The sequence below is a fragment of the Aristolochia californica genome, unplaced genomic scaffold (assembly GCF_029961685.1).
Source record: "Aristolochia californica isolate CCGP_79_NKW_82.1479 unplaced genomic scaffold, dmAriCali1.0.hap1 SCAF_96, whole genome shotgun sequence".
In the NCBI taxonomy this organism is placed as follows: domain Eukaryota; kingdom Viridiplantae; phylum Streptophyta; class Magnoliopsida; order Piperales; family Aristolochiaceae; genus Aristolochia; species Aristolochia californica.
In genome coordinates, this window is record NW_027182297.1 from 17,501 (window position 1) to 30,925 (window position 13,425).

Genomic DNA, 13,425 nt, shown 5'->3' on the forward strand with positions numbered 1-13,425 from the left:
AGCAACTAAGCTAGCTATAGCAAGAGCGCAGATGGACCGGCGGCGCAAGCAAGAGCTCGAAAGAAAGAAGCCTGCGAGCCAAGCGGGACACTCGTATCCGCCCCGTTAGTTTACAAGCGCGCTGATTGTCCTTGCCTCTTTGGCAGTAGCAAATCACAATCGGGACCCGTCAGTCAATCCATCTTTGAACGGGAGTAGATCTTGCCCAGGCAGGTTGAAAGACGCAGGCAAACAGCTGGATCGCACAGCACTTATATACTATACGCAATTCGCGCGTGAATGTACACGATCACGCTTTTGCGGCTCCATCCCTTTCATTTTGTGCTCGCTTACGCGCAACAGAAGACCAAGCGTAGGCTCCAAGCTATTGGGCAAGAAGCTCGCTATAGGCGCAGTCTCTTTGGCCGGAACCGTCTCACTCTTCGATGTGGGCATAACCAAACTGAAAAAGGGGAGCGGGGAGGACCGCGCAAGGGCAAAAAAGGGTGACCTCAGTGCTGCGACCCAGGGGATCTTTCTTTTAGGGGGCTTCAAAGAACGGATCGGACTTTGAGAGCTGAAAGCGAAGCGTTTTGAGAGCACTTCACTTGAAATAAGCGAAGCGAAGGGATTGAATGAGAGATATTGATAATAGAGGAAGGCACTATATTACCTCTACGAGACCGACCAAGCAACTACGTTGTGTAGGCGGAATAGAATAAAGTACAGGATAGGTGTTAGGCTGATTCAGAAAAGATTACCGATATGGCTGAGTCTGAAGCTAGGTAATTGCTCCGGTAGAATGTGATGCCAGGTGTTGGCCGATCAACTCACACCTCTCCATCAATATGTATGTACAATGTCTCAGCTCTCATCGGGACTCACCGCCCTCGAACTCCCTGTTCGGATTCCCCAATTGGAAAAGATTTAGCCTAGGCACCGATCACTTATGAAGTTAAGCATCTACTCCCTCACCTCGCCAGCCTCATAAGCGCTCACATCCTTCCGCATTGAACCCATGCGTTATCGGAAGCACCCGAATCAGACTACGGACCGGTCGTCTGTCTGATTCAAATAAACCGAGATGGGCTGGTTCCTCCTTTGGATCACAGAAATGATTCAATCTCTCTAGCGATCTATGTTCCAAGTGATCGATGCTGTACGTACTGCCTAACCCGTACCACAATCCCGTGCACGGGTGTTGGATAGCCCGCTTTACCGCTTCCTTTGGTGCTTTGGGAGTCATTCCTGAATAAGACAATTTCCCTCTTTCTTCGAAGGAAACTCCGACCCGCTGTCCATTTGGTAACAAAAGCAGAGAGAAAGAGAAGGAGATCATGAGAAGCATTTCCACACAAGGAGGCAGGCGGCTGGGAAGCGAAGCTTCTAGAATGCCGACTACATGGGAACAGATTAAGGATAGGTTGATTCAACTTTCTAGCGCACAAGCTCGCGGGCCCCCAAGGCCATAAAGGCGCTCACTGCAGAGTAAAGGGGCGTGAGCGCTAGCTAGGCTAGCTATTTTCGGTATTTGAAAAACATGGCAAAAGTCGGCGGTATTGTATTTTTAAAAGTCTTTTGAAAGACTATCCTATCAATGTTTGTAGATCGGCACTGAATTAAAGTATTTTGGGCTGACGAAGACAAAGACGTATTGCTATTCTGGATTTCTTATTACCACAGCACAGCGGACGTTGAATTGACTAAACCATTCCATGCTTTTTGCCTATCTTTCTCTTCAAGAAAAAGAAGGGGACAGAACCAGGCCTTATGACGAAAGGGGAGAGTGAAACCTAGAACGATACCACTCCGAGAACGAGACACCCTGGACAGAAAGCTGGCAAGAGTGATACCTCAGAGATCTTTCTCTACTGGACTCCAATCCCATACTCTATTTTGAAGAGACTACTAAAAGAAAAGAGAAGAATGGGACCATCGAGTTTCTTCAACGAACCCCACCCTGGGTCTTTCTTTCTTAGTGTAGTTGGTTCTCCCGTGGTAAGCTCTCTGACTACTGGCTTGGCTAGGCTGGCCTTCTATTAAACATGGTAAGCCCCACCCCGGCGCCCGTCACTCACTGAAACCCGGGAATCCTCCCTCTTTAGGAGTCAGAAGTCCTCTCTCGCCAGTCTCGGTCAATTGAATCTGACTGAGCTTGCTTTGTTTGTTGCTTCAGCGTCCTTGCCTTTCCTATTCTTTTCTCTGATTATTTTTCTGGTGTCTTTCAGACAACAAAAGGAGGGTAGGAAGAATCTCCTAATTTAGGTCTCTTCCTCCTCTGGGAACACATCGAATGAAAAGGATGTCGAATGAGTTGAAAGATGGCAAGAACCCGAATGCCTTGTGAGAAATTCAATCTTCACTTTATTGGCTCCATCACCTTTTCCAGCAGCAGCTTCTCTAGTCCGATTCCGTTCCACAGGGATGCCAAGACAATGATGATGGCCCGTTCTTCTTATCAGAGACTACTTTTTCTGCCCGATTTACCGATGGCGCAATAATGGCTGATTTGCCTGACCTTCTTTCTTTCTTCAGAGGAAAAGAGCCTCCGCCTTAGAAGAGAAGACTGGAAAGCCTGAGTCAGCCAACCGTGGTGAAAAGGCGGCAAGCACAGATGAGAGGGACATCACTGAAGAGTTTCACTGACGAGCTCTTTTTGTGATTAGCGCTTCTGCTCACTGGCTAGATCGGACTGTCTGTACCTTTGCTAACTCTGCCTGTAAGGAAGTTAGTCCCTAGCGCTTACCGGGCCAAAGCATTTTTCAATCGATTGAGAGGTCAAATCAAAAGCACAATGGGAAGTGGGAGATAGGCTTGAGGTCCCTGCTCGTCAGAGTGGCGTTGACCAATTTGGTTGGTTTATCAATGCTATGATCAACCCCGCCAAAGAGCATTGGTGGGATAGTATGGTAACCCGGCCTGAAATGGGTAGGTTTGGTGTTAAGGTTGAGGCGGCTGGTAAGGTCAGGGTTTTTGCGATCGCAAACCCAGTGCTACAGGCTTTGGTATCGCCTTTGCACGATTGGGCTATGAAAGTTCTCCGTCGATTGCCAACCGACGTTTGATCAGCTTAAACCCATACGAAGATGAAAGGGTTTTGGTACCCTTTTCTCATTCGATCTTAAAGCAGCTACTGACTCTTTGCCTGTCGATGTGACTGGGTCAATGCTCATTCCTTTTTTGTTTGGGCGAGATTTCGCTCGGGTTCACATTATGTGTGCTCACGGCTTTCGATCGCCTGATCGATGTCGTGATCTTTTTTTGCCTATGTTCTTCGATTTACAAAGGGTCAGCCCCTCGGTTACTTACAAAAGTTCGTGGCCTCTGTTCACACTGGAGCATATGATGCGTATGTGGCTGGCGGCCTCGAGGGTATACCCTTTGGGACTATCGATAATAAAGCTTAGATGTGAATTTCTCCTTCAGGGCGCCGCGAAGAACAAACTGACTACCTTTATTCAATAACAAGTCTAGGGGCCATAGCTAAATCATTTCTAAAACGCCGGTAATAAGGTGTCCCAGGAAGGACCTGACTCCTTTCACATTCACAGGCGTCGTCATTTCCAAGATCACCTTCACGGGTCCGTTCGTAATCCTTAATGGCTTTGTGTCCTAGCAGCCGTCCCTGGTTCATTAAGAACTGACACTTCTGTGGATTCAGGGACAAGCCGCGCGACAGACGCCTAAGCACTCTTTGAGCTGTTCTAAGTGCGGAGCCTCTTTTCCGAAGACGCTCTAATCATCCAAGTCAATCCTTACAGGCCTTAGAGTACGTCATCTTCTCCAAGAGAATGATGACTCACAGGGTGCATTACACAAGAAAAACGGCATCCGGTTGTAGGCGTAAATCCAAGACGACGTGACAAGGGTGGTAACTTATCCTCTTCGGCGATATGAACGTCGATTCTGGAATAACCGATCATATGCGCTGTCCATGTCATTCCCTCTTCTAAGATCACATCTTGGAACGGCAACGGGAAGGGATGGGATCCTTCTTTGTCACCTTGTTAAGTTCTCTAAAGTCTAATAAGATCAAACCAAACTCTTATCGTTTTTATTAAGAGCTCTTGTTTTCACCCAATAGCTCGTGCTAACTCTTAATATTCTACCGGCGTCAAGCATTCGTTGAATCTCCTTTTCCCCTTCAAAACATACAAGCTCAGCATAATTCGGGTTCATTCGTCTAGGCCTTTGTTTCACAGGCTTGGCGCCTGACCTCCCGCATCTGATTTGTGCTTGCAAATCAAAAAAAGGGGTATGCCTTTAAAATCGTGGTATGTCCACGCGAACACATCTTTGTACTCCTATCTTGGCTTGTTCAAGAAGTTCTCCCCTCCAACCTGCGCCTATCGCAATGACCTGCGGCGCTTCCTCGGTGCCGAGAATAGTCTGTCTTACTTCTTGCCTTTTTTTTTACAGGCTTATCGCCTGCCTCTTTGGTGTGAGCCGGAGTTTTTTCTAACTCCCTTGTTCCTTCGACTAGTTCCTTAAAATGCTCCGGGACTCTTGCATCATTTGATTCTTCTGGCGCCTCCTTAGTACCACTCGTCTCTCCCCTTTAGGTTAGGCAGTACTACCCTGCTGTGCTCGTAATCAGCTTAAACCATATAACAATTGAATTGAATTTTTGCTTTCGCAGCCATACTTTCTTCACTGGCGCCTTGCCTTCGTCGCCCAAATAAATAGGCGGTGGTGCTCCTCTGGCCCTTCCTTCGATCCACCGCCTCTTCCTTAGTCTTTGGTTTTTCAGGCCCTTTGCTAGGCCTCTCCGTCTTCTCCTCTAACGGGGGAATACACAACTCCATTACGGTCCAACTAGGTGGGCCGTCCAAGTATATCGTGAGTATAAATGCACTTCTCTACCCGCTCGAGCATTCGGATACTTGATCCGCACAATCATATAACAATTGACTACCTCTTTCTTTTTCATAGGAAGACCGTCTTATGCAATCCTCACCTCTTCGGTACTCGTCGCCGCCTCTTCGGCGTCTACTCCTTCTTCTCCTATTTCCTTGACCATAAAACATGAGGGGTTTTTAAGCTCGTAGGACCCCTAAAGCCAATTCTGGATGTCTTCATCGGTGGCTTCTGGGTCCGAATTACTAGGCTCCAACAAGATGAGTCAAATCTAAGGATCGAAGGCTGAATCCTTGGTACTACTATACGGACGTTCTCCCGGGCGGAGCGTTCTTCACCCGAGGTGCTCAAATTATCCGTGGCATGGTATAAAGTATAGTATCCCCCGCCTAAGTGGATCAACACCCGGCTCGGCATTTCAAAGCCACGGTCCCTTCAGCCTAATGTTGAATCACCTACCTTGGCCTGTTGCAGCCAAGGCCTGCCTAAGAAAATCTGAATATCCTGCTCAGTAGTAAGCGAGATAACAAAATATACAACATAGGAGCGGATCCAAATTCTTATGTCTTTCATAATCCCAAAAGAGGCGTAGCCTCGCTGATCAGCCATCCTCCACTTTTTTGGGTGCAAAACGACGAATAGTACACCCCAGTTTCTTCGACCGGGTTGTCAACCCCCGTGACGAATAGTTATTTCAAAGTGCCGTTCATCGCCATAGGCAACCTCACTTCCCTTTCTTTCGGGAATCACCACAAAATGAATGATTACATCGCCCTATCTCTGCGGCTCTCTTCTCGGACGAGCCCCCGCCAATTTTGATAGGCTGATTGACACGGCGCCTAAAGCATGCTTCAGAATCCTGTCTCCCCAGATACTGTTTGTGGGTACTAAACTAGGTCTGGTGGGTATGGAACTACTTAAGTTGCATATAGCTAACGAAGGTCGGGACTGGCCTAGGCGCAAGGCCCCCTGTTCCCTCCACCTTTGCTTCTGGGTAAACTGATGGTGGGTATCAATATATCTCTTTTCCACCTAGTTTGGGTATGCCGCTATATATGCTACACCGAAGTATGCTCCTAGGTAAGCTACTGGCTTTGGATCTGCCTCTCGAGCACGAGGGTCGTCTTCATCAGGCTATCGATCACGAGCAGAAGACTCTGTTGAATCACACTCACGAGAATCCGGGCATGGATCTGGCTAGGGGTATGTATCTGTTGCTACCGCGGGCTATGGATCTGTCTTTACTGGCACTTGGTCTTGATCATTTTTTGGATATTGGTATGTATCTGGATCACTTGCTTACATACGTGATTATGCAGCTGGCCCAGGAACAGGCAATGCTGCTGACTCTTCCGCTGAAGCGACAGAACCAACTGCATAGTCAACAGAAGCAGCTGGATCATTGGCTAAGGGTGGTTGGTAGCATGGCTTAGCCGGCAATGGGCTTGCTTATGGGTCAAAATCGGGGTCTCGAACAGTAGAAGGGGATGGCTTCGCAACTCGAAGGGATGCTGCGCCGCCTAGGTACGCGTCTGGATCAGCCCCGGGCTTTGTCTTTGTTTCTATAGGATCTGCTGCTCCAACCTCCTCTACTTGTGATGTACCTGCCTTTGCTACTTCTGCTACCTTCGCCCTTGCCGCTGATGGTAATGGGTAAACCACAGGCTATGCTGCCTACGCCATTGGATCCACTGGTGTACCTGTGCTTTATTATTGGTAAACTGGATCTCGCTATCGATCATGAAGCAATCAAACGGCTGCGCTAACGCGAGGGTTGCACCACACCAACCCGGAGTTGCTTCTTCCCTTCCCTTTCGAGATCTATATACCTAGCCAGTTTACCCGATTGTTGCAGTCGAAGAAGCAAAAAAATATGGGAAGCTAGTTTGAGTTCTGACAAGTTGATCAGAGCATTGAGTGTTTCAATATTTTGCTCTTTATTAGAAGTTGCCGCCATTTCGGGAGGAGCCGTTGCAAGAATTTGATAATCCAAAGAAGACGTACTGGAAGGGGACGTACGAGAGAAGGTTTTTGCAAGCGTACTCCGAAATAAAGCGGCTTCCTAGTACTATAAAAGTAAATGACTTCAGGCGGGGTCTATGGCGGGCATACTTCTCATGCCTTCATAGCACGCGGATAAAAAGCAGCTGGTGGTCGGGAGGGCTCTTCACATACTTGGAGTACGAGAGCAAGATGTGTGTTGCTGGTTGTTTGCAGAAAGGCTCACTGGAAAAGCTCCAGACTGGTTTCATTCGCTGCCTAATGGAACCATCACGTCATGGCAAACCTTTCTAGATTTGTTCAGGAGGCGCTCCCAAGCGCACAGAGAAGACTGCTCTTCTATAATTAGTTCAGATGACCAAGGCTGATGATGAAACAGTTGACCAATTCATTGTCAGATTTTGGAATATCAACAAGAGGATTCCTCTGAATGAGAAGCCAAGCGACCAACAACATCTCATTTTTTATAGGTTTATTGATGCCATGCCAGCAGACTTGCAATTCGAGCTCACTCAGGCGCTTTTTCTTACTCACATGGGATGAGATCTCAAGCGCGCAACATGGAAGATGAGTTATTTATTTGATTATTAAGCTAAAGCTCAAAGACGAGAAGGCATCTAATGCGAATGAAAAGGCGGATAAGCCCACTGTTTTGGGATCCAGTAAGAGTTCCTCAACCTGCCTCTTTTTGAAAGCATTTGTATCATGAAATAAGAATACCCCTCGCTCGAAAGAGCCAACAATGTTGGTGCCGGTATTCGCAGGAATAGAAGAGATAGAAACGAGCTACCGGCGAAATGTTTTTGGGGTCATGGAGAGCCGGAACAGAAAGAAGAAATGCCTAGAAAAAGAAAGGGGGGGAAAGGCAGACATACAATAAAGAAAAAAAGAGGAAGGCAAAGTTGAGGGTTCGTCTAGGGGAGTATCGTAATCATTACCGCTCCTCCAGCCCTTCATGCCGCCTATCGTTCTAGATTATCCACTTCATAGGGGCGGTTTCCATCGGGTTATCCCGAAGGGTTTGCACCTGGGGTAGGCCAGGCCAGGCCCTACCTTCCAGCCTTCAAGGGATATCCGTGATGTGCCACAGAGCAATTGAGTTTAGAAGCTCCCCTTGTTTGAAATCATTCACTAAAAAACGCCTACCTCTCCACAAAGCGAAGAATTGAGTTTGTCTGGATCAACAGACAAAAAAGCTGGACAAAGACTGAATCGACAGAAAGAACTGAATCTACAACTGCTCTGCAATTGGGACTGCTCTAGCAGCTGTTCTGGTCTCTGGTATCCCGGCCTCTGCTTCCTTCGCTACTCACTCCGCTGCGAGAAATGCTGCTCGTTCCAGGGTCTACTACTGCTTGCTCCGGTTCTGCCCCAGCCACCCTTGCTTTCCTTGCTGCTTCCACCTCTGCCATTGTTTTGGTGCGAATGCTGGATGTGCCACTAGGTATAGCTATCGATCCGAACCAAAAACTGCCTTTGCTTCCGATGGCAGGGGATCCGGATCTGCCTCTCTCTGATGTCTCTGCCCCATCCCGCTATCGGCTATCGACCCGGAAGGTTTGCAGCGGGCTTTCGATCGGAAAATAGAACTGTTTGGGATGCCTGCTAGGATGCTCGCTCGAATGTTGCTGGTAGTGGTGCCGACAGCTCCGCATATGGGTATGGAAGAGCATCAAGTCAAACTGGAAGGACAGGTGCTTCAACACAACTGTCCAACTTCAAAAGGTAGGAGAAAGAAGGCTTCTCATTTCCGGGAGTGGGATTGGAAAGACGTCCGTGAGTCAGTACGTAGGTCAGTAGGTTAGTTAGTTAATAAGTGAGTTAATCAGTTAGTCAGTCAGAATTAGACGTCGAACCATTGAATGCTGCAAGTCTCAGTCCCGCTTAGTAGTCAGGTCAAGTAAGGGAAGGGAAGCACATTGTCTTTTTTTGACGTCGAAATCCAGTTTTTTCTACTCGTTTACTGAGCGAATCACTTGACTAACGGGCTCCACTAACTGACTTGACTTTAGAGCGTACCCAACTAGCCCGAAAGACTGACTGACCTCCTCGCTTTCTGAAGCCGAAAGAGATAGATTGAACTCTTTTTGACGTCTCTCTCTGGTCCTTGCTCTGATCGACTTGCCCTCCGTCTCGGTTCCCTTCCTTTTTCCGCCGGAAGCGCTGATCTCAACAGATCTCTATCTGCACAGCCGAAAGCTTGCGTCGAAAGACTCACTTCTTTTATCCCCTCTCTTCCCGCTTTCACTTTAAAGAGCTTGCTTTAAAGACGGAACCCGCGAAAAAGAGTTTCCTCACGAAACTAGCTATACCTCCACTGCACTCCCGGTTTAGTCTTTCTCATCCCCTTCCCCGTAAGCTACGTAGGCCTCTTCCTCGAGTGTGGGTATTCAGTATTCGGATCTGTCTCCTGGCTTTAGTTTAAGGTCCGAGTTTAGTTTACCTTTTTTACTTCCTGAACTTACGACTTTCAATAGCGCTTGCTTGATTCGCCCTCCGAAGAGAAGGATTCTATTCTGTATCTCTCGCCGTACGCCCTTGTAGCTATCCAGAAAGAAAGATTGACTTTACCGCCTGACGAGCTTATTGACGACTTCCACCTGGAACTGAAAGGATTTAGTTTAAGATCTTTCCACCAGCCCTCCATAAGGCTGACCACATCAGAAAGACAGAAGGAACATTTAATTAATCTATCCACTTCGCCCTAACAGCAGGACTAACCAGCTCTACTAACTTTCCAACAGTCAAGCTATTTTGCGGGTCTTCCTCACTATTAATCAAGTTAAAGCAGGCTCAGAATTCAATAGTAGGATTAGCAGGGAACTGCTTACTTCAACCGCTTAACTAAACCTTCCCGCCTTTCGCTTACTACCGTCGCTGAGTACCAGTACTGAAGGAACCGCCTAAAGAAGAAGAAAGATGATCTTTTAAGCAAGGAAACTCTCTCTATCACTTTACTACCGACCAAGCCTAGGATTTGACTAAGGCTCTTGCCCTGACCGCAAGTACCCGAACACGAAAATGATCAAAGATCAATCCCTTCCCGTGCCCTGACCTGAAAAGCAAAGCCGAAACTGACTATCACGAGTGCCTGCTTTTGTTGTTAGGTTAATCTGCCCGTAGCCTGCTAGCCGAAAGGAAAGAAACATTCTCTTAGCAAAGTCAAAGTCACTATGAACCGCTAAAGATAGTTTCAGTTGGAGTTGGTCTCTTCCTCGGGCATGTGATTCATGTAAGGTGCGGGAACAAAAGCCTAAAGCCAGTCACTAGAAGTACCTTTAGCCTAGAAGTCCGGAACTAGAACTGAAAAGCGACTAACAGAAGCGCCCTCTAAACGATTGCCCAAAGCTCTCATGCCCGGAACCTGTTTTAGCTCTATCTTCCACTAGCGCCTACACCGGAACGGGAATCGAATCCGACAAAGGAACTATGAGCCGCTTTCAAGAGATTTCGGGCCTGTGCTAGGGATTACCCCTCCGTGCTATAACTTCAACAGCCCTTAAAGCGTGCGAGCGGCCCTAGCTAATAAAGTAGCGAGCCCAGAAGAGAAGAGCAGCGCAGTTTCTTTCCCCAGGAAGAGCAGCGGAAAGACTTTTTCGAGCGCCGGGATATACTTTGAAAAGCCTATCGCTCGTAACGGAAAGAGGGATTTCTCTTGGACTCCCTGTTCGCATCGCTCTCTTTGGTGCCGGTTTCCTATAAAAGATCATAGGTTTCCTTTCCCTTTCTCTGATCTACCGCTTTCGCGTGTCCTTGGGTGACCAATAAACACTATTCATCATGCGATGATCAAAGAAGCGGCTAGATATAGGTCAAAGGTACAACCGCTACCGCCAGTAGGATTTCCTTGCTTTACTAACGAGCTAACCTACGAACCGCTCCTGCGGAGGAAGCTAGAAGAAGAAAGCAGAGTTGGACTATCACAGCACCTGAGCAACGCGAAGGGACGAGTTAAGGAACGAGAGTCAAACACGACGTGGACGTCATACTACACAACACAAGCAGAGACGGGAGGGAGCCGACTACGGAACTGCACTGCAAACGACCGGAAACTGCGAGGAGGAAGCGAAGCGTGGAATAAAGTGTACGGGGAACGCTAAGATGACTCGCTAGTTGACGGGACAGAACAGCAGCACAGAGACATGGCCCCAACGTACTACACCTCCAGGGAAGGAAAAGGAAGTGAATCCAGCTTCAAAAGGCCTGACGTGAATTGGGCTCCTGCGCGCTTATAGCGCACAAGCCAAAGTTGCAAGAGGGCCATAGGGGGCACTCTTAGACCAGCAGTGCCTGCTTTAAAGGGGCGCTTATAACAATAGGGCACAATAGGGCAAGCGAGAAGCGCGCTTTAAAGGGGCGCTTTATACCTGATAGCAAGAGTGCTTCCAGCGCACCTATAAAGCACCTTACCCAATAGGGCAAGCGAGAAGCGCCTATTGCTACAAGGTGCGTAGCCCAAAGTCGCAATAGAGCTTATAAAGCGCCTATTGCTATTGTAGGCTTGGGGGCTTGTGCGCTAGCCTTCTTGCTTGGGGGCCCCTATGGCCTTAGGGCTTGTGCGCTAGCAACTGCAAGGGCGCTCACCTTTTTCTACGGCTTGAAGCCTGCGAGCACTGCAGCTTCCCAGAGTTTGAAATTCCTGAAAGATTTTCCTTTCATATCGTTGGCCTATTGGGATTGATGAAAGCACAATCTCCAAGCCAGTCTCATCATATTGGCTTTGTGTTCACATCCGCTAATTCCCAATCCTACTGAAAGAGGGGGCTTGCAAACGGATTCCCCACAACCCCTTAAAGCCGATTCAGCCTCTTGCCCAGACCAATGGTGCTTTTGGGGATCGGGAAAGTGGAAATAAGATAGAAGGGTTTTCAACAGATTGGATAAGTGCTAGCCTTTCTGGAAAAGGGAGAAGTCGACCTTTCCAAGCATTCAACTTTCGGGACATTCGGTCGATAACATATACAAAGAACTCGCATTTCCTTCTTCCTTTAAAGAGAGGGAGACCTAGAGTTTGGTAAGGTTTCCTTCAGTGAATCCCATAATCTTTCTAACATAGGATTTCTTTCGTCTGGCATCTTTCCAAAAAAAGAAAGAAAAATAGATGTAATGTAGCTCTGCTCATGAGAAATGCTGAGACCTTCACTAGAGGAGTCGTTATTGATAAGATTGTTGAGGTTTCCTTGATCTCTTTTCATTCCTAAAAAAGAGAATGATATAATCCGCAAAGAGTTGGTGGGTGACTACTGGTCAATGTAGTGGGCCATGAAAGGGAACTAGCTTCTTGTCAATGAGCATTTTTTATATGTTCCTAGAAAGCACTTCCTGGGCAAGGATAAAGAAGTCCGGTCTCGTCTCAAAAGACCTTGCCTCAAGCCTCTTTCCGGGTAGACGATGAGGGGATCCTGACAGAGAATTTGAGTTTTCGAATAATGAGAGAGAGATGGAATGGGTTGTAAACTATGCCTAGATCTCGGATAAGTGGAAATTTCATTGATAAGACCCCCTCAATTGTAGCCAATATCTTATTACGAATAATTCCGACAACTTCAGGAGAAAAAGAGGCATTTACCTATTACAGAGATGGTGCGATTTGATTCGTTTTATATATATATCTTATTTATATTTACTTATCAGATTTGGCCTCTTTCAGTCTTATGAGAAGGGGACATGGTTCAGGACACAAAGAAAAGCAAATTCTGGAAATAAACTTCCGCTTGGTGAAGGTGAAGTTTGGGGTAGTAGAGATCGAACAATTCCTTCTGTCGTGTATCCCCGATTGATGCAACCTCAGATGCTTCAATTATCGATTTGAGCATTGAGCGAAAGGTTACACCTATAGGTTCTGTATTGCAGGTTAATCCCATAATAAGTCCCAGTCCCAATAGGCGGCGCATAGGGGAAGAAGCACTACACCTAGGAATCAACAACACGAAAACTTTGTGTAATATTATACCCCTTTTCCTTATTGGGATCGGGACTAACAAGAATGGTTGGGACAACAAACATCCATCTCGTTTGTGCTTTGGATACCCGTATAACCATCGAAGATCGTTGAAGTGACTAATTCCTGGAAATAGAGGGCGTTGAGGACAAAGAAATTGTTGGAGTGAGCATTTCTATCTAGCATCAACACGTTTGGTGTTAAGAAAAAGACCTCTTACAGGAAGGCTGGCTAGAGATTTCTTGTAAAAACACTAGCCCCCGTCAGTTCATAATGAGAATATTTCAATCTTTTTTGATTCCATGGGTTATTCCCTTTATTACTATGCACAGAAGGGAGGAGCCGTATGAGATGAAAGTCTCACGTACGGTTCTGAAACTCCGATTCTTTGAATAGAATGAACGACCGTAACGGATGTCAGCTCAATCCGAAGGAAATTATGCTCCAGCTTTACAAAATTATTATGAAGCTACGCGACTATAAATTGATCCCTATGATCGAAGTTATATACTCTATAACATAGGCCTTATCCACACAAGCAACGGGGAACATACTATAGCTTTGGAATATTATTTCCGGGCACTAGAGCGAAACCCATTCTTACCACAAGCTTTTAATAATATGGCCGTGATCTGTCATTACGTGCG